This window comes from Thermobia domestica, chromosome 2, assembly GCF_964235325.1.
Source record: "Thermobia domestica chromosome 2, izTheDome1.hap1.1, whole genome shotgun sequence".
In the NCBI taxonomy this organism is placed as follows: Eukaryota; Metazoa; Arthropoda; class Insecta; order Zygentoma; family Lepismatidae; genus Thermobia; species Thermobia domestica.
The window spans coordinates 122,758,186-122,785,697 of NC_137455.1; the positions used below are offsets into that span (position 1 = coordinate 122,758,186).

Consider the following 27,512-nt stretch of genomic DNA (forward strand, 5'->3'; position numbering starts at 1 on the left):
ATCGTCCTACATTTAGCGTACGCGCCTTCTCTACGTTTCTTTGTGTGTATATCTCTTCCCCTCTCAAATGATTCTTTCTCTTCACTCATTTGACAATTCTTTTTCTTCTTTTCCCATAGTGTTTCCTCCCGTAAGAAAACTTACGTTGATTATTATTTTGAAATTATGTCCTGTCATTGTTCAATGTGAACTAATGCTTTATGTGCGTGCCTTAACTAGCAAGTGTTACCAGATGTAGTGAAACGAAAATGTCATTTTCACTTTTTAAAAAAAAAATCATTCTACACGTTACATACAAGTCGTAGTATGTCAAACACTTTCACACAAAATGCAATAGGGAAAAGGGAAAAGAATAATATCTATTAAATGATTCAATGCTATATAACAATAGTAATAATAATGAGATTAATGATAGGTTAAAAAAGTAATGTTTATAATAGTAAAAGAAATAATCTGATTCCTTGAAATAAGGTTATGAATATTAATTGTACTGCTCTTAAGTGGTGATTAGCACTGAAATAATGCACGCTCAAGTATGCATGATATTTCACTTTTGTTAAAACAATCAAAATTCTCTTATCCTCTCCTCCCCGCAACACTTTTCTTTCTTTTTCTTGTCTTTAAATTTATCTTTTGTTTGTAAATTAAAATTTCTGAATAGTTTTTAAACAAAAATAAATGCATGCACAAGCATGTTTTCATCTGCGTCTACATTATGAATTTGCAATAAAGGGATCTCTACGTTATGCTCGTCTTATTTTAATCATGAAATTTCAAGCATACTTCCACATGCCTTCGAGAAAGATGTAATTCTGAAAGACACACACGAAGATAAAAGCATAAACATGCAATCTCACATGGCTCCTGCACTCTTGAAAGACTTAATATCGATTCTTAACTGCAATCATGGACAAAGTGTGCAATAGAGGATTGTTTGTTTACCCATGTTTTGGCATCGTACAAAAATTCCTATTGAACAACATGCAATTCTAAACAGATTAAACGGTATTCTTTTTTCGAAATGGATCTTTCTACCTTCTCTCCCGTATATACACACATACTAACATACCAATTCGGTGAAGAAAGACTCACGCAACCATGACTTCAACAATGCATGCATACAATCATCGAGGTTTCAATTTTTAAGTTGTCCTCGCAGGTGCGATATTAGTCTCCAATTAGTGCACTGTACTGGAAACCGCCAAAATGAATGCACGATAATATATAACGAAAATATGTAATAATATATGCATGAAATTAAAATATTTTAAATTATTATAAAGTCAATAGTGGGAGGCATTTATCTGGTTCCGTCGATTTTCATATGATTCATTACCTATTTTCTAGATAAACATACTTAGGTAGAGTAAATTCGACAGAGATGCCACACTATTAGGAAAAATTATATTTTCTGCATCAGAAAATATGTTTTACTGAAACAGAAATAAACGGATTGTTCTGTAGAATGCATACAATTACCCTTGTAGCACCTCTCCTATAAATATGACACGACACCAACGTCGATACTGAACGCTGGAAGAGGTACAATAATAAATATGAAATGAAGAAGGGAAGACATTTTAAGAATTGTACCAATAAATGAGTAATCGTTATAATAATAATTTGAAGAAAACTAAACTATTTGAAATATTTTTAAATAATTTTTAACTTGAAAAATTTGAATATAACATCAATTTGAAACTTTTGATGAATTGTTCTGAACAATTCTGTGGAAATTTCATCAAAATCTATGGTTCTAATCGCCTCAATATACTGTATTTATGACATATATGTCAGACATACATATTATAAGTTGACTGAAAGGCTATCTTTCATGATCGTCTAAACGTTATTGTAAGAAGTACTCTTATAAAATTTATCACAAATAAGAATGTATATAATCCTTTCAATGTAATATATTTTTCTCTCCTCAAAATAATTTTTCTAAGGACTTTATAACAAGCTTAAATATTTCAGAATAACTTTATGCCTAATAAAGATCTCATTTATTTATACAAACAAAACTATACTGGTTCGTCAGTTGTACAATATTTAGAATTAGCATCATGGAGTCCAAAATTAGGCCTGTGTGGCTAGCAGCAAAAACAAACTATTTTTGAACAGTATAGTTATACTTTTTAATTGAAAATATAAAGGTTTTAAACATGAGAACAAATACTTCAGAGTATTTGATTGTCGGCTAGAGCATACAAATTCTGTTAGTTCAACTTCCAATATATCTCCTGGCAAAAAGATCTTCATACTGACATTCTTATGTGCATATTTCGTTTTCTAAACTGTTATGAATGTTCTACTTCACTGTTCTTTATACATTTCTTTAATGTAATAGTGCTCTACAAATTTTATATTTAGATCGTAACCTTTCCTATGGTTATCATAATTAATTTAGTCAAAAACTGTTAATAAAATACACTTACCACAGAAAACTACTTTGTGATTTAACTGGGCGTCTACCTAAAATACTACTGCAATTTCACGAAGCTAAATAGATTTAATAAAGTTGGGTATTCGGATTATTATCATTAAATTCCAGGTTCGAAGAGCAACTGAACAAATAAACAATGGGAAGTTCCTATAAAACTTTTAGATATAAGTAATTAGATAAATTCACCATTTCAGAACATCTATTAATAGATTCACAACCGAAATGTTATGTTTACATTGAACTTGCTTTATTTTAAGAATAAGAATAACTATACATAACAGTACTCAATGAGCAATGACACCACTCCTTCCGCGTCTGGTAACAGTTAGGATAATAGTAAAATATTGTACATGTCTAAATGAATTTCAAGTGTTAACATGTAGAAAATGTTAACACAGGAACTCAAGGATGACTTGCCCAAAGTTACATTTCCGTACATTTAGTATATCTTTTTATAACGGTAATGAATTCATTGAAATTAGCAACGCACTGGTTCTGCAGCATCAAGAAAATAAAGTCTACTTTCAGCTGACTTGTTTCAACATGCTATGAATTATAATGAGATGATTTTTTTAACAATCAAGATAAATGTTTATTCTGTACTTTAACACTCAGTTGCATATATTCTTTTCAAGCAAGACATATGTTGGTCGTTCAGACATATGTTGCATTGCATCACTGGATGAAATGAAAGCCATATGACACAAAAAAGAGAGAGAGTAAACGTAAGGTACTTTGTCTCGATCAAAAGGATTTAATAGAATAACTAACCAATGAAAATTAATCAAGTTCTAACACATCCTAACGAATAACTTTCTCCCATTTCATATATAAAAAAATCTCCAGTACTTTCTCTTTCAGTCAAAGATCCTTTTGTCTTTTTTCATGTAAGCGATTAATTATTATTACATACACATAAAAATTATATTTGACAAGATAGCGTCTTCTGTTTATGCATGTGTTTCATCGCTACTATGTAATCTCGAATTACAAAATAGATGCATTTATATTCTTCACTTTCACAAGGAACATGTTCAGCTTGAATGTTCATGTGATTAATGAGCGAAGATTGTAACATTTATAACTCTTACAAATTCGGAAGATAACACAAGTCCGTGTTTATTATGATTGCTAGATTGCTCTCCCATTCTCGGAGTTCTATGTTTTGTAGAAAACAAAACCAAATAAAGGTACTGGTAAATGTAAAAAATATTTATTATGATATTAACAACTTATGTACACAGCTATGCAGAACTTGATTGTTGTTTAAGCAGAAAGTATTGAGAACAAGGTAGCAGAATGTTATGAGCACACAAAAGTTTTTGACACGTAAGAAATCTACAAAAAATACATAAAAATGAATTAAAACCCGATTCACAGTTCAAATATTGAAACGATGTATTTTGTTAATGTGTAATCTTATTCTGTAGAAATCATCTTATTGATTGATTATGGTAATGCATGTAGATCGTAAGTTCACCCAAATTTATTATGTCATTGAAGTCAAATAGAACTCATCATCCTATTTTAACAGTAAAATGTTATCATTTGACAGATGCTGAAGTTTAAAATCCTCACTTGATACACACCGTGTTTGATTTTTTTTTTCAATTGACTTAATGTAAAAACAATTCCAAAAGGTTCTGAATTATGCCACACACTATACATTTTCCTACTGTTTATAAATTTAGTTGTGTGTTTCCTAGTTACACAGACATCAAGGTTTTGTTAAATTAAAATTAATATATTCAACATCTAAGTATGAGAATATATTTATTAAGAATGTCAAATTTAGTTTTCCTATTATTTACCGAACGTGTTTTGCGTTTACACATGTATCATTAGTTCAAAATTTCATCTAGATTGTTACTGTGATATCCAAAAATATCTTAATACACTCTACATTTTAACTATGATCAGTACAAAAATAATCCCTAACACTTGAAATTGCGCAAGTCCCATTCACACAAACAAACACATCGTTAGTTTAATGTCCTGTGGTTATTCCCTTTAAGCTAATAGTTATTTTGTAGGACATATATACAGGTGATTAATGCAACTGAATGATGATGGAAGTATTGGTGCTACAAAGAGAGGAGAGCCACGTATAACAAATTACTGTAATCTTGACCTCTTTAACTTCTACAAGACTATATGAACAATCACACAAAATACTTAACCTTCCATAAATATTTGCATTAAACAGTTTCAATTGAATAAAAAGTAGGGTAGTTGTCTCTTGAATAATTGGTGATTACTGTAGTTAAATGGTAACTGGTACACAGCAGAAACTGACGTAATTCAATTAATTGACAATTTGATGGATAAGACAAGAAAACTGAACCACTTAGTAGCTAATCGATATTATGTTTTATCTTAAATCTTGAACAACTTGTCACTCAGGTGGTAGTTCCCTGTTTCAACTTGTTCGTTTAAATTATCTACGAAAGAAATTATTATTAAAATATCAATTAAGCTTTTTGATCTCCGAATACTTCTGATGTTCTCCGAAGATTTCTTCTCCTTTCATTTGTGTGAATGGGACTTACGTCATGTCAAGTGTCAGAGATTATTTTCGTATTTATCGTAGTTAAAATTTGGAGGTTATTGAAGATGTTTATCCAGCCACTTCTTCCCTCGCCACGTACCCATTTCTTTGCTTTTGAATGTTACTGTATATGTGTGAATTACTTCTTTAATAACTGCGCAGATTCTACGTTAACATTTCACCGCACGCTTTTGTAATATTTTCGAGCGTTGTGCCTTACATTTACTTTGTATTCACTCTCTTCGTTCCTTTTTTCCTTTTAATACGACTCGTTGTCACAATTTTTTTATAGCTGTATCCACAAGTGAGTCATTTTTTATGTCCATACTCGCAATAGTGCGTGAATCTTTTTGGAGTTATGTCATGTGACCTAAAAACAAAATTCAGTTCCCAAGTAAACAAACTACAAACATAAAAACTGTTGAATTGGACGTATGTAAAGTTACGAAAAAAATACTAGAAATAAGGAAATAGTTTACACTTAATAAAATGTTCTTTTTCAAAATGGCAGATTAGGCAACACAGCGCTTACTCAAAAGCAAGGTCACTGGGAGTTCAAGAACCGCATCCTACACTGTCACTATGGAAACGGGCGGCTTTCCTTCCTTTCTTTTCTCTAAAAGATTCATCATTCAGGTCGCGAAAGGACCACCAAATTGATAGGCCAGCGCTCTTGAATTAAGTGCATTGATGATGATCTTTCAAAGGATTGTGATCATTTCATTATTTGCTATCGCATAGCCTAAATTCAAATATCACGATCTCTTATTGTAACGAAAAGTGAAATGAAAATAAAATCATTGACATCCGATGGCTATGCTCTGTATACGCTATTAACAGCGACGAAAGATGCAAGCTCCAGGAAATAACTGAGTCTAATTGATCTAGTACATGAAAGAAAGCACACGTATCTCCAGGGAATCGTGATCACAAAGCGACCTAGAATCAAACTCGAAATATTAAGATGGAATAAAATAGTTCGGAGTCTTGAGACATTTTTTCATGTGCATACAGTGCATATCCCTAACAATAGCTATCAGTCAGTAAGCGCGGTTTATCTGAAGATGAGAGTAGCTATCATGTTTACCCATTGCTAAGTTTAATAAACAAAAATATATCGTTGAATATTAACCAGTGGTCTAGACACAATTATTAAGAATATTAAATTTTAATTTTAGTCACAATTTTCCTTTTATAAATTTAATTTCTTTCTTCAAATATTCAAATCCGACGCAGAAGCTGATAATGCAACATGCAGTAGTGTATTTTGTGCACAAACTAATTTTTTTAAATTAATAGTCCACTGTAGCGCACTGGAGGTGATTTTTTTCCTACAGGGCCATTGAGGTTCCAATAAAATTTTTGTGCTCTACATTTTATACGCTGTAAACTAATGAAGAATGAGACTCCCACTAGGAATCAAACCAAAGATTATATGCGAAGAAGAATTCAATTACAATACATTTAGGTCTGCCGACCTAAAAGAAATCGAGAAACACAACTTAAAAAGAAATAGTACCATTTAGCTTAATGTATCATGTATATTTTGTGTATTATTCTTCTGAACTCAAAAATGTTAATGTTAGCAATCCTTTTTCGACTGTTTTTACTTTGATAAGTTTGATCATTTTTGTTCTGCATTTGAGTACCGTACTCTTCAGCCTTGGAAAGAATAAATTACTAATAGTGTGCATATTTTTTAAAACGATAGTTTGGGTTTAATGGTTTGTCATTTAACAACATACATTTGAAACGGGACTTTTCTACTTTCATGTAAATACGTTTATAACTTTTTCAAATATGCAATCTTTAGAAGTGCAAAAATAAAATAATTCAGATCTACTGTTTTAAAAACAAAAAATGTGTAAAAATATTAAAATCGCATATATTGTAGTGAAACTTTTTTTATGATGTGCACTTCTTTTAAGAAAAATAAACACAATTTCCAAGTAATTCTTTATTCATGGTTATACAGGGCATGTCAAAATGGTAGAACCGATTTCAGAAATTTATTCTATGAAATCTAATAAACATATATTATTGTGAGACATGCGTTTCGAAAGGTTAACTTTCAACATTTAGTGTCCAAGCAGTGTTTCCACTTTCTACCGCTAAGAGTTGATTGAGTTTATTTTAATTTAGCGTCCCTTTCAGCAGCGAAGCTATATGAGACGTGGATTTACTGATTAACGTGGAATCCGAACCACATGAGCTCTCGCCAGGAATTGAACCGAGCTCTCCCACGCCAAAGGCGCGTACGTTAACCGCTTAGCCACGAGGGAGCTCTCTACCGCTAAGAGTCAGCAGCGAGCAGTTAAGGAAAATGCCGTTGACTGGAGAACAGAAATTTTTCTGTGTGCTTGATTATCGTGTAACCAAGTCTGTGATCAGTGCGCATATGACTTGACTCCATGTTATTTCTTCATGTGGGCTTTTGAAATGGATCATGTTTACGTACCACCACTTCCATCAATAATAAATGACCTCGTGTCCGCATCACAGAACAATTGCTGATATTGATCCCAGCATATTACAAAAAGTTTGGGAGATTAAATATCGGCTTGGGGTCATCCCATGTCAAATCAGCTAATTTTAAAACATGGCCGTGTTTTCAAAAATTTCTCCCCAGACCATTTCTCATCCAAAAAAAAATCGGAAAAAAATAATTTTGTATAATTTTATTGGTATTAATGTATGAAAAAAATTTTAAGAGAATCTGAGACATTGAAGCACAGTGCTCTAGGTGATTCGATATGGAATGACCCTTGGTGTGTGCCGCGTTATGCGAGGTGCTCACATAGAACCCTTGTAATACGAAGTGTGAAGAAAACTGATGGTTTACCTTTATAAACACATGTCTTACAATATCATACGTTTACTAGATTGCACAGAATAAATTTCTGAAATTAGGTCTATCATTTTGACTTGCCCTGTATATATATTCTTTTAGAATAAACTATTTTATTCTAAAATATCAGTGCTATAATTTCCAACAAATCTGTTCATAGTTTATTACCATAAAAATAATGAGCTTAACACACGCTGAACAAAAGATATTGAATGTAATAGCAGTAGCACTATTTTTTTCAAACTCAGTGGTATGAAGGAAATTAGGAAATACATGCATATTCTTGTTATTTGCCTTGGTTTGATAGGAAAGAGCTGCCACATATATCTTATTATCTTAATATCCCATTATTTTTCAATGATTATCAGCTGGGAACGCCATTTTTTCATCAGAAAAACTTAAAAGTTTTTCTGGGAAAACATTATGGAGTTAAAGATCAGTCAACTCTATACTGCTTGTTCTTTTCTGAATGCCTTTTTTTCTTTTATTAGTTGTAGACATATTTTTTAAACCACATTTTAAGACTTCTTGTTTTATTGCGTTGAAGAAAGGAAGTAGAACTGGATCTGCTGCAGAAATGGCGTAACCCATAACTGGCTCTGATCTCTTTTATGAAACGTCAAAATATTTTTTTTCTCTGTCTCTAGCACGAGTGATTGCAGAAATTGTTTCGAACCAAGTAAGCGTAGTAAAGCTGAAGATTATGTTGCTCTCAAATCATTTTAACAATTTAAAAAAAGTAACAGAAAAGAAGGAATAATGGCACAGTCTTGTCTTTAAAGGCAATGAGTATTGACAAATTACTACGAAAGAAGATAAATAGATGTGTTTCTTAGTGTTAAGAAACGTGTCACTTCAAGCTGTAGTGCCAAATAATCTCTAGACATATTCTACGCACAAATAACTCTTAAGTGTAAGGAAGAAACTAAGATGTTTTAAAAGCAAACCTTATTATGAACAAAACTGAATATGAAATGCAATCGTCCGGTAGTTTAGGGAAATCAGCGGGTTTATAAATCGATGATGCTAGTTTCTGTATTCATTATGTTCATTATGACAATAACTAGAAATTGGCAGTGAGAATTGCTTCCGTAAGACTAAGTGATACCAATAGTACATGCGTAGACTTTAATAGAGTATGTAAGTAAGGAATATTCATTGTCATTGTTCATTGAAGTTTAGTGTCCCTTCTCCTCACTGAGGCTATACGAGACGTAGACCACGGTTTAAGGTGAAATCCAAACGACCATAACGCGTTCAATATTCTCCCACAGGAAACTGAACACGGGACCTTACGCAACAAAGGAGAGCATGCTTGCAATCGACCAGCAGGAAGGGCTATGTAATGAATATATATGAAATCATCCAGTGGGTATATTGTAATCCCTTTAGGCAATAAATAGGAAAAAAAGATCCAAAAAATTGATTCGATAGCTAAATATAGATGTAACATTGTAGTAATTTAAAGAACACTGTTAGTTATTTGTGTTGAACGAACATTGTCAGCGTATTGTGTTAAAACACCTCAAATGAAGATATATCTGTAACAATTCATCTATTGATTCTGAAGATACCAATCTATCAAAGTATTACATTTTAATTTTTATTTTTTTAAAGAAAGAAAAACAGAGAAAGGCTCAACTTAAAATATCGCTGCTCATCTATTTACGCTGAGCAGTGTCTATTTATGCTGCTTATCTACATCTTTTCGATACCTTCAATCGTGTCTTTCATAATTTATACCTTGATTTAAGTCTCTCTTGATTGTCTACAGCACGTCTTTCTCCATCAAATTTATTTGGGAAATAAATTTTGCTGAAGTGTAAATCTGTCTTCACAATAGCCATTTACCTACAAATGATCACGTAAGGTTTAAAGAAAAAAACACTTATTGACATGAATACGAGATTTAGGCCACATGACTACTAACTCAATCATATGTAACCAATATCTTCCGTTCGCAACTTAGCAAATCAAAAGTACGATATTTTTGGATATCCCGCTGCTATTGGAAACGAACTTTTGCTGAAATTTGCAATTATTAATATTATTCTTTCATGTTCACATCTTCAGTGTTCTGAGAAGGTTTCTCGTACTTTTAATGTGTGTAAAAATTGCAAAATAAATTCTGCTTATTTCAGTTTTGAATAAGATACCCATTATCAATTTTTTTTACAGAATTCCATATTTTAATATTTATCCCTTCACTTGATTCTTTGAATTTCACTAATCTTCCATAAGTTATCTGATCAATCGCACCATCGAACCTACAAGAGAATAAAGTTTATTGAAGAAAGGGAATTATTTAAGAAGAAAAAATTATATATATACAGTGTGTTTCAAAACAACTCCGACAACGTTTGGGAAGTGATTCCTGACACAAAGATAAGACAAAAAGTATAAACCAACCTGGGTACACAAATGTTCCTTTCGGAGTTATAGCTGCCGAAAACATGAAAATATGAATTTTAAAAGTCCATAGCTTCAAAACTATGGGACCTACCATAGTCGGTGAAGACTTCACTTAGGAACTAGTATGTACCTTATCCAAATATCCATGTTTCAGAAACCTGCGGTACTGCGGCAACAATTTTCATAGAGGTAGTTGGTGAGTACTTCAAATTATACGCCCGTACCAAACTCCCTCTATAAAAATTGTTGCGTGAGTACCTTATGACCCGACTACGGTAAGTCCCATAGTTTTGGAGATATGGACCTTTAAAATTCATTTTTTCATGTTTTCGGCAGCCTATAACTCCAAAAGGAAGCATTTGTGCACCCAGGTTGGTCTATACTTTTTGTCTTATCTTGGTGTCAGGAATCACCTCCCAAACGTTGTCGGTGTTGTTTTGAAACACCCTGTATATATAATTAATCCATCGACGGCGGAATACAGATTTCTTGAAATTGTTCAAAAGTCGCATAATTCATTAACTAGTACGAAATCTGTTTATTTCGCTTATGCAAAGCTGAAATGGAAGAAACATATACATTCATCAACTACGACAAATGACAAGGCTCTTTTTCTTTTCACCAGTTATATCAAGTTCTGAAAACCAATAAAAGTAAACCTAAGTTAACCAATCTTGTCCATCACCTAACAGGAATCAAGTTCTGAAAACCAATAAAAGTAAAGTAAACCTAAGTTAACCAATCTTGTCCATCACCTAACTGGAACTTCTTAATAAACATTACGAACATGAAAAAGATATTACAGTATGAAATAAAAGCATTTAGTTATTCACTGTACGTTGTGTGTTTTCATGACTTATACCATGTAGCTACGATATAACCTTGAATTCTGATTGCATCGAAACCACATATCGGTTAATACATTTAATGAGGAAGAGATACACGGAACGTTACAAGTAGTACTTTAAAATAATAAATGTTTTCTTGTAGTGATTCACTTGATAATTTTCTGCATCAAGTACCAATTAAAATGATTCAATCACGACAGCATTAAGTTCTAATGTTGAAATATTCCTAGTCATTAGAATTTAATTGATTTAGTCATTAGATTTTCGAGTTGGACAATAACAGTGATACCTACTTGTTTCTGTAGATCCGTGAAAAGCTGAGTCTAGTACCTTCAGGTGTTCAGGGTCAGCGTTTTGCGCTTCGTTGAGAATGCCAAAGACTTTTTCCTGTAAAACATAACACATGAAGTCTTAATGTAATATATAGCGAACTTACATCATTGCTGCAATAAGTAACATAAGCAGTGAAACGTTACATGCACGCCTTCCTGAAAGAAATGTTTATTCATAATAATTGAAAGCATGAGTCATAGACTGGTTTTTGCTATAATGAAAAAAAAACAGCCCTGTAGCATATTCAACTTTTCCTTTTTCAAAGAATTTCAGAATTCTCTCCTATTACCCTGAAGTTCTAGTTCACAGAAAATCTTTTAAACCCCTGCCACATTAATCTTTGTTGAAGACAAAGTTAGAGCATCATATTACTTCACAGTAGAAGTTGAACTAGATAACAAAATACTGATTTCATTCTCCTTGCATTATGAACTTTACTCTCGGATTTTTCAAACGTTCTGAGAAATACGTATATGGAACAACACAGTAATGAATAAATTGCTAAAAATATTTTATATGCTTTTATTGTACATGGAGGGAACACGAAGACCAGTCTTTGTATTTTCTATTTTTTCTTTAAACTTTTATGTACCATTACAAATATAGGTAGTATTGCGTCATGTTAGAATTATGTGGTGTTAGGAATATTATATGTCATTGTTAGAGCCATGTGTGACCCTATTAGGACCATGCTTGTTACTGTTAAGAGAAATCAACAACAATCTGCTGCTTAACAGTGCATGTTCGTCATATACAGTACAACAAAATAAATAACCAATTATATTAGATTTGCAACGAACAACACACTCTTTTAACGCCATATCTTGATTTTCTCGAAAACTATGCATGATAATTATGATAATTTGTTCTCAAGCATATTTTGTTTAGATGGATGTGATTATCGATCTATAAAGACTTGCTTTGAACAATAATATAATTAAACAGAAATTAACGTTTCACAGTTAATCCTAATTTCGGAATATATGTCAACCCGCCATACTGTACACTGCCGTCTTACTAATGCCATAATGAAAAGACTGATTAGTGTACGTATACTTTAATATGTTTCATGTCGTAGTTATCGCACAGCACTAATTTTTAAGTTTACAAAAAAAGTTTTTTTGTCGATTTTTTCGAAAACTGCGTATGCGGATTTACAACTATCCATACGAGATGCATTCAAGTTACAACACCTCTATGTTTTCCTGAGGACTGGGAACAGATAGAAACGTGCTGTTTGTTTCAAAATACGCGACCACTCGTTGTCAATGTGTGACAGGAATAGGGACACCTTACGGCACACAGAGCTGTAGTGGCAGCAGTAAGAGTGATGACTGTTTTGATACTTAAGATACTCTACAAGAATAGTGTGTAATCATTCGTTTTCTCTATTTGCTTGTTGTGACCCCACTTGAAATTCATCACCAGCTGAGCGTGACATGTGACGATGGTGTCATGGATGTGTCTAATGTGCGTTCGTGGGTGCGACAGTTCAAAGAAGATACAACGTCTTTTGACAACAAACCAAGGCAATCTCGACCTAACACAAGTCGGTTTGACCACATAATCGAACGAGTGGAGGGCGTTGTTTTGGAGGATCGCCGAATGAATGTGAAACACATCGCCTCCAAATAGAGGTCTGCATCACTTTGGCTCGGGCCGGGCTCCCTTTGTAAATTTTTAAATATAGGACCATATTTCTCAAGCCTTTTTGGGCCTAACTTTTTAAATAAATATACTGCAAAACGACATGTATCGAATCGTTCTTTCTGGAGAACTTTTAAAGCACAACTACAAACTTGAACCTCTTTTTGCTGAAAATAAAAATAAAATTTTGTGTTAATTATTGAGTTTTTGTAAATCGGGCTTATTTCGGGCTCATTTGATTATCACACGGGATCTGGCCGGGGTCAGGCTTAAAAGCTAAAACATATTTCGGACTCGGGTTGGGCCTCACATTATAAATTCACGGGCCCATGCAGACCTCTACCTCCAAAGTTGTTACACCGGCTTGTGTGAGGCCAGGATTGTCCTGGTTTGTTGTCAGACGACGATGTTCTGCCTTCTTTGAGCTGTCGAACGTTCTGCTTCGAACACACATTAGACACATCCATGACACCATCATTACATGTCTCACTCATCCGGCGATGAATTTCAAGCGGTATCACACCACGCAAATGGAAGAAACGAATGATTACACACTATTCTTGTATCAAAAACAGTCATCACTCTCACCACTGCTACTAGAGTTCTGTGTGCCATACGGTGGTGTCATCTCTGTCATGCATTAATAACGAGTGCTCGCCCATTTTAAAACAAACAGCACATTTTTATCTGTTAGCAGTCCTCAGAAAATATGGAAGTGTTATAACTTGAATGCACCTTGTATTATTTTGTTCCGCTCAATGAGATCTATCCATTGTCATATACATCTCATCTTTGGACGATTTTTTTTCCCTTGAATAATAATAATAACATTGTAGAATTGTGCCAATTCTTAGTGCTTTGATTTAAATTTTCTAGAACAAACATTTCTACGGCTTTGATGAATGGCACCTAAACGCTTTTATTTATTTTTATTTTATTTTTTTTTTTTTAATATTCAGTTACTTGGTAAACCTTGTTTTATTTGGTATAACGAATTACTGTCTACAGTTCGGTCATTGTTTTATAGCAGACTCACAATAAGTGTTAGAACCAGTTCACCTTAAAGGTTTAAATTACTGTTCTTCTCTCAGTAAAACAATTGCTGCATTTCTCTGAAAATATATATGCTTTTGTCTTATATGTAAATTGCACTACCCCAGCAGGAAAATGAACTACAAGTATTACTTTTAGTTTTTCAACTCTTATGTCTTTGCTCAGTCATGTTCGCCGAAAGACATAAACTGATATATTGGGTGTAAATATACTATGAGTAGGTAAACTCTAACAAAGGACAAATTCATGCTTCATATCTACTTCATGAATAGCAAAATCATTCCGCTATGAAGTATGAAATATTAGTTTGTTTTATGCAGATTTACACTCGTAGGTACCGTTGTAAGAAGAAGTCATTATGCATTTTTTTTTTCAAATGCATACTCAAATTGCATACGATCAAACTGACTGCCGCAAGAAATTTTAAGATATTGAAAGGGGAAAAAAAGGAACTGTAGAAAAATAGAAAAAAAATGCTGTTGATGATACCGTTAAGGAAGCGGAAGCTAATCGTCTTCACATTTGTATCTTTGGGGAAATTCTTCTTTCAGTTGCCGTCAAGTAAATCTCATAAAAGTTGTTTCAATTGTTTGGTATCAATGTTGAACATGAAAAATTGGAAGGAAAAGGTGAGAAAAAATACAGAAGAAGCTACACAAGAAGACCTTCAACAAGCGAAAGAAATCAACTTCCGTGATTCCTCTTTTAGTAGTCGAGACGTTGTAAAAGAAAAGTTTGGAAGGTAGTGAAAAAAAAAAGAACACAATTGTCCCTTCTTCGTCTGTGTGGATTACCAGTGGCAGCAGCATCTTCCTCTTCCTTTGTTTTTATGCTGATTAACCATATCTTTCGGTTTTTCCAATGAACGACCACGAACGAACACTCAGGAAGAAAAGAAGCGAAACAACAAAAGAAATTGAAATTTTCTCCTGTCTTCTTCTTAAAAAGTTTCTCTCTTTCCCCCTTTCTTTATGATCCAATAAATTTCGTCGCCACTCTTTACGGACATAATAAAGTAAATTTAGGACATCAACGCAACATCTCTCCACTTCTTTCAACACAATTTTCATAATCCCACAAACAGGAAATCAAACACTAGCGTATTATATAGCCACAAACATGTCACTCACTTACTTTTTAAATATCAAGGACAAGATTGATGTCCCCGGGGGAATAGTTATATTACTTTCGTAACTTTAGAATGGAGATTAATCAATACAAAAAGTAGCGTATTAACGAAATAAAATGGCTTCACTTTATAACTATAGAAAATCGTTTAAATCAAAACTTTTTAAAAAATACAATTCTGGCATATTCAGCAAATTGTTAAACTATGATTGTAAGCAAATTAATTATAAATTTTGTCCACAAAAATTTTCAAGTATTTATAGTTAGAATTAGTTCACAAATAATATTAATATAATTGAGAATTTAATAGCACGAGTGTTCGTAATGTAATATTCGTACTTTGTGGATACTGCTTAGAATTACATGATGGATGAAACTTTATTGACAATCCGTCCATTGCGATTAAATGGTGTGAACTTAACTTTCGTGTTTCTAATTATTGGAAATTAGATTTATCAATTGCAGTTTATTCTGTATATATATATACTGGTATATACATGTATTGAATTACTGTAATTGTAAATAAAATGTCACTTATAAAGCGGAAAGACTAAAGGACTAAAAGTGGTAATTCCTAAATATCTTTTGCATATTAAAGGGTGTCTATAAAAGGAGTCAAATTGGTATAATTACCAATTGAGTTATTATTTTTAATTCTTAAAATTTTGAATCAGTACACAGATCACTTCATAAAATATTTAATTCCACATGTGTATAACACTTTTACAAGAGAAATTTATATCATAACGGTATTTCAATAAGTATCAATGTTCAAAAACCAGCTATGCTTATAGCTAATAAGAAAATAGAAGTGTGTTCCAGGAGAATGGGATATTTTTTTAAATGTTTTTGAGGTTTTGTATTATTAGTAATAGCATATAGTAGCGAACGTAGAGTTTCATAAAAGGGAAGTGATTTAAGATCCCAGGATTAAAATTTTCAGAATTTTCGTATACATATCATAATATGCTAAGTGTTTATTTTTTCATACAATCTTGTTCAAGGGTGTGGGTTAAAACCCAGAACCCTCCTTCCTTTGCGTATGCCACTGATAGTACAGGGTGGCCCAAAAGTAGGTTTACAGTACCGTACTGATTAGTTCATTGCATTTTATATCATTTCTTAATGCTATTGCTTAGTTTATTAATTGTTCTTAAAGCCTTTTACTTATACCTTAATCTCAAAACAGTCGAAGCAAATAAACCCACAAGTTAGAATGTTAAACTTGATCAATGCAGGGGTGTATATCTACTTTTGGACCACCCCTGTATATTTTTAAAATATAGTTTGCATTATTTGCACATACAAATTACTTGTAGTGTCTATGCACTTCAATTGTCAAAATAGCAGGGCACTTAAGTAAACTATATTTAATACGTACACACAGAAAACTGACGAAGTACTAATAATGCACTGATATGAGTTAACTTTTCATAGTTTTCTCTGTATGAATCCAATGAGATAATTATTGTTGTTTGGAAAAGTGAGAGATCCTTTCCTGCACTGAGGATTCTTATGAGACGGAGCTCACTTCAAAGTGCAATCCGAACCACAGTATTGTGTTCAAATTTCAAGTCTTTTATCGAAAATCGAACCCGGAATCCCGAGCACAAAAGAAACACGCATTACTCGTTAGACCAACGGGGATAGGTCTGGTGACATAATTGTTTTGAAGAAAACTAAGAAAAAGTACTTGCAAGTCTTTTACGTGAAGCACGAAAATGTGTTAAAGAATCGACTGAAGCAGTAGCGGATAATGTTAGTGTTGCAGCGTTGCGCAACGACCAAAGTATTTCAAGAAAAAAATATTATCATCAATAGTAGTAAGGAACAGAAAAAATACTTTTTAATACTCGCATATATACACTTTAAATAACACATTTTTTACTTATGTAATTGTCCGTTCCGTTAATCAGTTTTAAAAAGCGAAAAATAATCCGTCACAGAGTCTCTAATTTATATGGTGTTGCAGCGAGCATGCAACGACCAGATTCCTTCAGCGCGGGAATTGGAGCAAATGTTAAGTCTCCTTTCCCCTATCTCAGAAGTTAAAGGGACTGGTCGTTGCAGTGCTTCTGCAACACAGCACGGTTTCCAATGAACGAGAAGGTTTCTCGCGTTAAATAAGATTTCTGAATTTTCTTTCACTAGCAATATTAACAAATGGAATTTGTTTTTATGCATTCATATTTTTAAATTACGGGACTATACTGAAGCAAATCACTATAATGACAATTAAAAAAAGTGAGTGCAGAATTACAAAATAAGAAAGAAAATATCCAGTAGAGGAGAAAACAAATGAAAGTAGATCCGCATTTACAAGTTAATTCTTAGCTTATATTGATAATGAAGGCTTCTTCTACAGTAATTTGTGAATCAAATATTAATAAGTCAGTATGTAGAATCGCTCCCCCTCCCCCTCTATGGATAGTATTTTAGTATAAACATATTTCTTTTATAAAATAAGTATATTTTATACTCTTGATAATTTCCACATAAAACTGTATGAAGGGAAATGCCACATTGAATTTAGCAATACTCAGGGGCGTAGTCACGAGGGTTCCGCCGGGTCCGGACCCCCCAAAAATTTCGAAACTTGTCTAACATTTGTAGACTTTCTTAACGAACTATACTTGTTTAATAGAGAAACGATTGATGTAGGCTAAATATTTTATTTTACGCCACATCATGTACTCTTCTTTTCTTATAAAAATAATCGTTATATCATTTTTTCTAAAAATATAGGTGACAGTAAGTAAGAATTGCTTATCGTCTTATTGGACCTCCCTCAAATACTTTGGACCCCTCCCAGTTAACATTTCTGGGTGTAGAACTGGCAGTGCTGATTGTTTTGATGTTCTTTGGCTTCTGTTACATGCTGATCCTTCATTTGGCGGGTTTCGAGGTTTTCTTTCCAGAACATATCACATTGGTCAGCGTTGTTTCTCCTCATGTGGAAGCATATTGTGTTCATCGTGCATTGCGTAATAACCAAGACGGATGATTTGGAATGTACTTTTTTAATTTTACGCACTTGTGTATGTGTGTGTTGATGTATGAATATGTAGCATTCGGAATTCATATACCGTACTTCTTTTGTATCAGCTGTTTTGGTTTTAAATTATTAGGTTTAATTTTATTGTGTGTGCTTTAATTCTGTAAATAACCTACAAATTCTGAATGAATTGTATACCATGACTTCTGTAAATAACTTACAAAAAACATTGACCAGCTTTCAACTGAGGAAAAATTTGCAATTAAGGCTTAGACAAAACAAGCAAAGGGCAATTCACGAGAGTGTTCGAAAAAAAATTCAGTTTGAATTTACAGGATATCTTATGGCAGTAGTGTTGTTTGGATCAGACACATTTCCTCAATTTATTTTGAATTTTCCTGGATAAACTGTGAATAAAGTGTGTTCAATGTGCATTTTTTTTTATAACACTAATCTCTGCTACGAACTCTCTTCAGTCAACGCTGAAGAGGAATTCGGATCACTGTCAGGGACTGAGTTTGCTAGAATGAATCGTTCACAACAATCTAGAAAAAATATTTAGTGAATCTACAAAGGTTCTGAAATTAATATTAACTGTACCTATGGCGTCGGCAAAATACGAAAAGTTTTTTTTCCACATGAGAAAGAATTGACACTTTCATGGAATTGAATGTCCCAAGAAAGGTTATCACCATTGGTTATGATTTCCATCGAAAAAGACCTGACAATAAGAATACCAGAGTTCAACCAGCATGTATTAGACAGATTTGCTCCAATCAAAGAGAGGATAATGAACTTACTAATTAATTAAGGTGATTAATCGGATAAAATGTTCTTCATTTTTTATTTTAAAAAACAGAATTTTATTTAATTTAACATGTCACATAGCATTTGCATCTAAAGGTATGCTGATTAGTCAACGAGTCAACTTTATATCTTCTGTCTCTTATCGTTCGTACTGCAACACCCGAAACCCAATCCACCGGCCGCCACTGGATTGAAGTATCTCTCACTACTACATAAAACAATATAATATGTTAGAAATTTAGCTAAGAGCATTCTTTCATTCATTCTCAATTGGCACAGATATTCTAGTGCACTGTTATGTGTCTTCTGACAAAGATGCTCATTCCTTCACGGTCCATGAGCCATCCAACCAAATATATAAAATCAGTGTCATCAAAATCACCATTACTAATGGGTTATGACCTCTAATATCTCCCAAGTTACTATGTTCATTAAACCGTGGTTTTCTTGTATAAATTTTAATTTTTATACATTTTGGGGAAAGGAACTAGTTTAAATATTCCAACTATTTTTATTAGTAAATTTCTCAAAATAATAATAATAATAATAATAATAATAATTAGCCACTTTCCGTCATGCTCCCCATTCCTTCCCTTTACATAGCATGGGAGACCCGGGTTCTATTCTCGGCGGGAGCTCATGTGGTTCGGATTCCACGCTAAGCTGTAGGTCCACGTCTCATATAGCCTCTCTGCTAAAAGTTACGCTAAACTAAAAATCAAAATCAAACCGTCCTCTTATACGCGCCTACGCTTATTAAATGCTTTCAGTGTATAAATCCTTGCACTTATCCATGCTAACGTTACTGAAGCAAAAGTGTGTTCTTTGTATAGACTTAGAATATTATTTTACAATATTTTCATTTAAAGAAACTTTATACCCTTGTATTGTACCTACATCACCAATACATTTAAAGATTATACAAGTATACAATTGATTTTGAACTTGGAAGGCAAAATACACACAACGAAAAGGCATAATACAACACATACATCTTTTACATGTTAGCGTTTTTATCAATGAAGCACGAGTTTCAAACATTCTAGTTGCTGGTCGTTTATCGCAACAACATTGAAAACAGCCAGGGTGAGCGACACCGGATGTACAGGTCTGCGTACTGATTTTGAGCGTTGATAATAGGTTGTTACCTCTCCATATCCAGTACTACTGCATTTTAAAATACATACTGTTAGATAATATATTTAGATGCACGCGTAGTGTTCATAGATGGTATGTTATTAACAAAAAAAGAAAAAAATGAATGTGTTATCCAGTCCTTAAGCTTTAGTTCTTTTTATGGGGAATGATTTATTGAAGTGGGTTGAAGTTCATTCAGATTCTAAAATTCGGAGAACAATGATTCTGGATGGAACATGAATGAAGACAAAATTACGCATATTAGTGCAAAATAAATCTGTCAAATACAAATGAAAAATAATAATTAAAATTTCAAAGATTGTGTTCTTTAGACTGTTCAAGGATCTCAAGTAGTCGTGAGCAAGTAACATGAAAGCTCATTTATCCTGAACAAATGTTTACCCTAAGCCCTATTTCATATAATTGTACAACACTTTATGCTAATGAAAATTAGCATACCTTGAAGACTCGTAAAAATTTACGAGTTAATTACCAAATTATTACTAAAATTGTCAAAAGTTTGCACAGTGAAATTTTGTTATAGCCATCACTGTAATTTTACTTCTTATCTATGAAGCAAAACACACAATCACATGTGCTGTTTTATTCCAAATTGTTTGAACGAGGAGTGGCCAACCAGTGGGGCTTAAGGCAAGGGCACCGATTCCGGGGGGCCAGGGGCCCCCCCAAAGCTCATGTGAGCCCCCCTCCCTGTATTTGTGAATATACAATATTTGCATAATTTGAATGCAATTTGTCTTAAAATCCTCATATGTGTCTTCTGCATCTGAATGGGTCCCCCCAAATTTAGAGAGAAATCGGCGCCCTTGGCTTAAGCTATTCTATGAAATACGTGTTGATCATCGATGAGTGATATAACATAAATTATTATATGTAACGGACGAAATTCTCATTGCATATGTTATTAATATTTTTATACAGTAAGTTGTGTTTATTTTTCTCTAAATTTTAAATAATAATCATAATAATAAACATCCTGCTGTCTGAAATATACCAAATGATTTACATACTAAAATTTAAAAATCACTGGTTACCGTATTTTAATTGGCCCCTGTCAATTACGAAATTATTTCTTCCAATGCAAATTTCGCCTATTTGTGAAGATTCTTCTGGAGCTTTTGAGAATCCTTTCAGCTACAACTCCTGCAAGTCATACAATACAATAAGTACATCCTGAACTAACTTCAACTACTTTCTTATTTAATACATAATTTTTAATGCAACCCAGTCGCACTAGGTACGCCCACAATGATATCACAATAACGCGAACCGTTTGTTCTTTTGTTTGAACTTGGTTTCCTTCAACTACACAATACACTATACGCTCCTTTTGGTAACAAGCTCTGCGACAAGATCTGTGGATAATGTGAGAAGAACATGCTCGAAGTAGGACGCAAGTCGTGATGACGTCACAAAATACCTCAAAGAAACCGAATAAGATTTCCAGAAATAGCAATGCAAACTAATGGGACATTGCACCCTTACCATTAGAAACTAACTGTACGTATCTGTACATCTGTAATCTCCTGGGCATTGTGAAGCGGGCTAAGGCATTAGGCTAGTAATCTGAAAACTTGTGTGACAGGTTCGAATCCCGATTAAGGTGATTATGTGTTGTCCTTTAACCTTTCATTTCATAGTTCATTTCTTATCGTTTTCTATCAACTATAGAGTAAAATAGTGGGACGTAAAACTAAAATAGTACAGTGTATTGTGCTTCTGTGATATGCTTTTTTAAAATAATGTTGTGCTGATACAGAAAAAATGTCTCCTTGGATGTGAAATTATTAAATGTATATTTTTTATGTTTATCTGCAACAATTCTTATTTTTAAATGACTTTTTAAAAAAGGAGGAGGTTCTCAACTCAATTCAAGCCATTCTCGGTATGTTTACGAACAATTTCGATATAGGTGCACCGATTTAGATCATTCTTTCTTTTCTTTTTCTTCTTTCTTTTTTTAAGAGTATACTTTCCTAGTGTTTCTGTGTAAATTTCTTTATGACCTGATGGTAACATTTGGAGCTAGCTATCTCAACGGATGCACGATTCTTGTTGAAAAATAAAAAGTTTTATAATATAACTTCAAGGCGGAAATATTTGAACAAATACAGTTTATATCAATTATTTGGTTTTACATCACAGATTCAGGCTTGCTAAATAAGTTTGTAATTATGATGAAAAGATGAGTTAAAGAACCACTCGTAAGAAAGCTGTAGCTAAAACCCATGAAAATACACCACAAAAGTAGTTTTAGTTCACTCTCAGGCCTATTTTTAATCCTATTTTCTTATGCTTTCCACCTTCGAAAAAAAAACTATTGCAAATACAAAACTAGTATTTGTAGAGACTCTTTTTCAATAAAAGGCAATGACGATTTTATTCCGTTCAAGGAAAACTGAAGCTGACTCATTTATTGTAGCTAACCACAATAAAGCCTTGAAACTTACCTATGTTGTTACAGACTGGATATAGATTTCTGAAGACTTTATAGTGTCCTCCGTAGTACTTGTTATTTTTATTATTATTATTTTTTATATAATTGACATAATTTGTGTGATAACTGACACTCCAGGTCACTTGTCACAACATGTCAGCCACTAATTTCTTCGGGTTTAAGAGTTAGCTTTAAAAAAAAAATACCCAATTATTCCTAATAACATTTTCCTATCCTTTGTTTTTCTTCTCTCAGAGAGTAACCTACGTTTGAAAGTGTCCTAGACAATATCTTGTTCACTTTCTTGACTAACTGCAATAGTTTTTTTTTTTTTTTTTTTTTTTGACATCACTCTATTCTCATTCGTACTTTTTCTAACACTCCCTCATTGTTTTTTTGTTGCACTCCATTCAATTTTCTCAATTCTTTTCCATTCCTATATTTTGGAGGCATGCATTTTTCTCCATGCTCACATTTCCAAGCCAAATTAGGTTTTCATTGTAATTGTGTAGTATCTAATCATATTTCAGTTCCGTACAGTGAGATTGGTCGAACACAGTGTTTCATCCAGGCATACTTCCGAAGTTGTTTTGTTTCACCCCGAAAGTGAGCAACCCACCAGCCCCGAAGCTGAGATAAATTAAATTGCGATTGCATACCACTCTTGTGCAAGGTACGTTGTTCAGAAAGTATTGTCCCAGTGCAGCTCCCTCATATTTTGACTTTGCACTCACACATATATATATCATGGACAAAATTTTCTGGAAGAAAGTTTGGCCGAACAGCAGACAAGATCGTCGCAGTATGTATTTTGCTGTTCGACACTATAACAGCTAAGGTGACTTCTGCGGTCTGACAGATGTTTTGATGATGAATGATGGATCAATTTCTACTGTAACACAGCAGGTCGTTATCTCTTCCAATCTGAAATACTGTTTTCTCTCTGAAACGTAAATACAGGGTCCGGCAAAAAGATCTCCCACATTTGAAGAGGGCGTTGTGTGAGTTGATGGAGATACGGCGGCGGAGGAAATATCGATCAAAAGCACTATATATGCCATTTTCAGTAGTCGCAATGGTGTGGCACGCTGAGCACGTGGTTTGTTGTGTAGGAGTATACTCGTAATAGTGGTTTTGTAATTACTACTCAGCCTGTTTAAGTGCTGAACGCTTTGGAGAGTGCTGGATGGACGATTTCACACGCGCCACATTTTCCGGCGTTGTTAGGTCCGAGGAAGACCAAGCGATATTTTTTCTCAATGCAGAACATGTTGTTCTAAAGTTTAGATACCCATAGTGTTGAATAGTTTTTCTACCCGAAACAAAATCATGTTGGCCAAGTCCGAACCGAATGCGTAATGGCTACTGATTAGTAATAACAGAACCACCATTATGAATATACTCTCCCACAACAAACCCACGATGCTTACAGCGCCACGCCATTGCGACTACTGAAAATGGAGCATATGTCGCTATCGATCAATATTGCCTCCGTCGCCGAATCCCCACCACAACTCACACAGCGCCCTCTTCAAATACAGGAGGTCTTTTTGCCGGGCTTGGACCATCTTCATGGCGTCGACGGAGTAGATAGGTTCTTTCATGATGTCAAACCGCTGTCGCAAGTTTGACATAACACTGCCATTTCTAAGTAAAATTACAACGAATTATTGCCAAAATTATGCACCTCATAATCACAAGAAATACTGTTGATGTATACTAAATAATGGTTCAACATTATATCGGTACTGTCCAGTAGCATCATTTCGGATTTTGCTTCGTGGAGGAGACTCCGATATATGAAGATTTTCACGTTTTCATTACTATGTCTTAATATTATTAATTTATACACATCTGAAACGTAGGTAGCCAATTGTCCCCTTGAAGGCCTAAATATCGCCCGTGATTGTCACTATTGTCAACCGCATTTCTAATGTTACGTTGAATTGTAATTTAACAGCGATGGAATGAGAGCGCATTTCCAGTGATTTGTTCAATTTTATTGTGTACACATTCTTATCAGTAGTAGATTCCACATTTGTAGATGTCTCGCTTGCCTAGCGCAGCGCAAATGCGCTCTGTATTATTAGTAACCCTACTAATCTCTTATCAAACACTATATTTAAAATCAACGACGGGAATACAAATCCTCGCCAAATAAATAGGGTCTTGCCAATGTCTTGGCCACCCTGCCAAGGAACAAAGCCTTCATATGAAAATATGCTACCTACAAGTGAAGTATTCCATTCATATTACATCCCTACAAGTGAGGTAAAGTAGGATTATTAAAAGGATTTTCTTTTAATATTCATACCTTAAAATTTGGTATGTAAAGATAATATTGGAAAGTAGCTAATATTTGGATATATTGGTATTGTTGGGGAGTATTTTAAGCTTAATAATAATTATTGTAAATTGAGTGGTAGGATATTGACACTAATATATTTGAGAATAACAGTAAAACATAAAATGCATATAGTGATCCCATTCGTTAATAAAACAGAATGGATCTACCCTTCCTTTCTTTATATTTCTAATTTAATGTTATGTATTTGTTTCATCTCTTGTAATTAATGTGTCACTGTTACCTAAGACACATTATAAATCAAATAAGATATTTAAATTCTATATCACTGTTTGTACACATGAAAGATTTCTCCGTATCTATAAAATAAGTGTAAGTGAATGCTACCAATTCCTATCTGATACTGGCATTAAAATTATCTAATGTTTATCACAGTGCATAAATCCTATAAATCATTACAGTACTTGTTATGCTTCACGTAGGCTGATTTAAACTGAGCGCAACAACAAATCAATTGAAATACATTATATTTACTGAAACTTTTAATCTCCGAAGCCTGTATCAACTGATTATGCTCTGTCTTACATGACACCCCAAGTAAGGTATGAACGCGTGATCCAAAAAGTGTCGTTTCTTACGGCCTGTCTAAGTAGCAAATTAAACTGTCTGGGAAAGCTCGTAAGCTCATCAATGTATCGAAATGGGCCGAAGTATTAAAAATGTCACCATTTGGCCACCAAACTATTCACCAGTTGATTGTCTTCCTTTCGTGTCTCGGCGTCGTCTCAGTTTCCAAAGAAGGAAGACGAATGAAAGAAAGAATGTCTTCCTTTACTTTTCCGACATTAACATTTTCACAATACACGTAACTGTGACGAAAATTTTCTGAAGAACGGCAGAGAACTTTTAAGGGAGGAAAATATATTAGTATACTTTTTGCAGTCTCCCTAGGTTCGTGGTGACGGAAATATACTATTCTCACTTCTGATATGAGGATACTGAATACGCATTCATACCATATTACAGGGTTTGTAAATTTTCTGAAACAAATTTCCTCACCAACAACACAAAAACGTCATTTTTTCAGTTAAATTTTCCCTAATTTTTTTTTTTTTTTTTAGCTTAGACCTAATTTACTTCAAGCGATCTTTTCTGAATTTATGATAGTGGTTTGCTTGAGTGTTTCTTGATTGGAGGAGAGCATTGAATTTAAGCGAGTAAGCTGTTTTTAACCTTAAACAACCCCTGTGATCTCCCTCTGAACCCTTTCTTAATGTTCCCATTCTTCGTCAGAGTAGTAGTAGGAGGACTGACACGGTCTGATCATTATTCAACACATATAAACAATCCAAAACTTCGAAGAGAATTGAAATTCTTATCGATTGTTTTCAACATAAGATAGAAGGGTAACAGAACCGTAAATTCGGTTTGCAACTAAACCTGACTGTGTTCCTGAATTTCAGCATTTTGCCTCAAAAATTCCCTTTTCCCATATTTCCTAAACTATCAAATTTCCTACCGTAACAGCATATACGATTGACAGGCAGTCACACAACTGCATTTATAAATTTGACCTGGGTTTTCTCATTTTTCATCATCATTTTTATGTCAATTTCCAGTGTATACTGTTTTGTGTCGAAGTACTCGTTTCATTTTTACGTTTGTATTTCAATGAGACAGATGTCACTCTATTCATTCTTGGTTCACCTAGGTCTACCGGAGCAAAAAGTAAAAGGCCCGTTTTACACTGCAAATTATATCATATGACACATATTCATGCTTCAAATCATAGCTTGAAGAGTGGAAGTACATTATATATCCTGCTTATGTAGCATGAATCCACATTCATTTTCGATTTTTTTTAAGAACCTAAAAGTAAGCAAAGAACACGCATCTTTAAAATCAGAGAATTCCAATATATCCCTTACCTAGCAATAATGGTGATGTCAAGAGTGTAGAAAATGTTCACATTAGAGTTTAGTGTTTTTTTTGTTTTTTTTTATGTTTTTATTTTATTTACTTGTTTTTGTTTAATATACTTAAAATGAAAGAATATCCATAAAAAACGCTTTTGTTTAAAAGAAAAGCAGAGTGGAAGGTACTGTAGCTCACAACCAAATGTTTAAATTACAAAACAAAATGTAACTGTCCATAATATTTATCACTGAATGTGTGAGTACGCATGCAACAGATTTTGCAACACGGCATCAATTGCCTTCAGCTAATCACGCAGACGACCACACCAAATAAGCAATGCGAAGAAAGAAAAAATTTAAAAAAACAAAATATTTGAAATCTTAGGAATTACAATTTGGTGTAACTGGATCAGAGTGGCAAAGAAGTCCTTTGTTACTCAAGGGTTATATTATCACTCATGATATTTCGGTCACCAAACAAAGGAAACGTTAACTGGGTCTCTTTTACAATTTTTGGATGACTTAAATAATGCCACTCCGAAAAAAAAAAATAATACTTTCTAAAGACCAAGAAATTTATTCATTTGTTTATTGTAAGAGCTTTTGAATTTGTATGTTGGAGTTACAAAGA

The 27,512-nt window shown here is 33.5% G+C and overlaps 2 protein-coding genes across 8 annotated transcripts in view; one reads left to right on the forward strand and one right to left on the reverse strand.

The window, feature by feature from the left end:
- The window catches only part of dysc (whirlin protein dyschronic), a 708,896-nt gene that overhangs the window by 601,473 nt on the left and 79,911 nt on the right, over window positions 1-27,512 (forward strand). The gene's annotated exons all lie outside the window — the stretch shown is intronic.
- LOC145675209 (uncharacterized) overlaps window positions 1-27,512 on the reverse strand; it is a 96,816-nt gene that overhangs the window by 37,300 nt on the left and 32,004 nt on the right. Inside the window, exon 2 of the mRNA XM_081745593.1 lies at window positions 11,396-11,489. The gene's annotated coding sequence lies outside the window, so the exon portion shown is untranslated. The remainder of the gene's footprint in view (window positions 1-11,395; window positions 11,490-27,512) is intronic.